We start from the raw sequence: 1050 nt of genomic DNA on the forward strand, positions 1-1050 counted from the left end.
TCTTAAACTTTGTTCCTGTTGCACAACACAAACAAATAACACTCATAGCAAAGTCTTGACACACAAGAAGATAACACTGCTTTACTGAATACCAGCATTGAAACAAAATGTAGGTTAGTTATTCTAATTGCAACGTGGGACTCCTCTGAAAAGATGACACTAACAAGATCAACACCCTGCTTTACAGAACACCAACAGCGCAGACGAAATGTAGATTTTACAACTGCCACATAGGCCTCCTCCAACATCCAGGCATAGCTAAAGTGGGATCTGGCCCAGAATCCCAGCCTTCCAGGGGGGCCCTTGATAGTCTTGCCCTGATGAGCTTGAATAATTACTAAACAGATTGTTTTAAATACCGTTTTCCTCTAATTTATTTTCAAACTGGGTAACATGTGAGAGTCTATTATAGACATTTTGCAGAGAAATGTTCTGTTTGTTTTTCAAGCAACATCCATAAAAAAGTTTATTTTAGATCGTAATAGGACCAAACATGAGAAATGGGAGGGGGCCACAGATATTATTTGAAGTAATATTAGTGAACTGCTGATGTGTTACAATATTGATAACACACATCACTATCCCTGAACATTAGATGTAAACACATTTAGAATTTGGACAATTGGGCCAGTGCACTGTCAGTGACTTGGCCAAAGCGGGCATGAAAGAGCTGAAATTGAATCATAAACTCAAACCAGTTCGGAACAGGGGCCCCCGAAATATGTTTTGCCTAGGGCCCCGAAATATGTTTGGCCCAGGACCCCAAAATCCTTAAGATGTCCCTGACTTAATATGACTTTTAGATAAACTGCAGCCTTCATGGCTCTATATATTTTCTAGCCATGCTGCAATGCCCATCGTGTTGGGAGAAAGGATCCGGTGAACACAAAAGACTGGCTAATGTATTCCTGAGTATCTGACATGACTGTTTCTGGAGAACACATTCTATGGTGTTTTAATTGATGAAATTAGTTTTTCTGAATGCAGCATTTTTTCATTCAGCCCGGCACTTTGGATCGCCAAGCGAGTCATCGTCAGAGCCAAGACTCT

This window comes from Triturus cristatus, chromosome 10, assembly GCF_964204655.1.
Source record: "Triturus cristatus chromosome 10, aTriCri1.1, whole genome shotgun sequence".
NCBI lineage: Eukaryota > Metazoa > Chordata > Amphibia > Caudata > Salamandridae > Triturus > Triturus cristatus.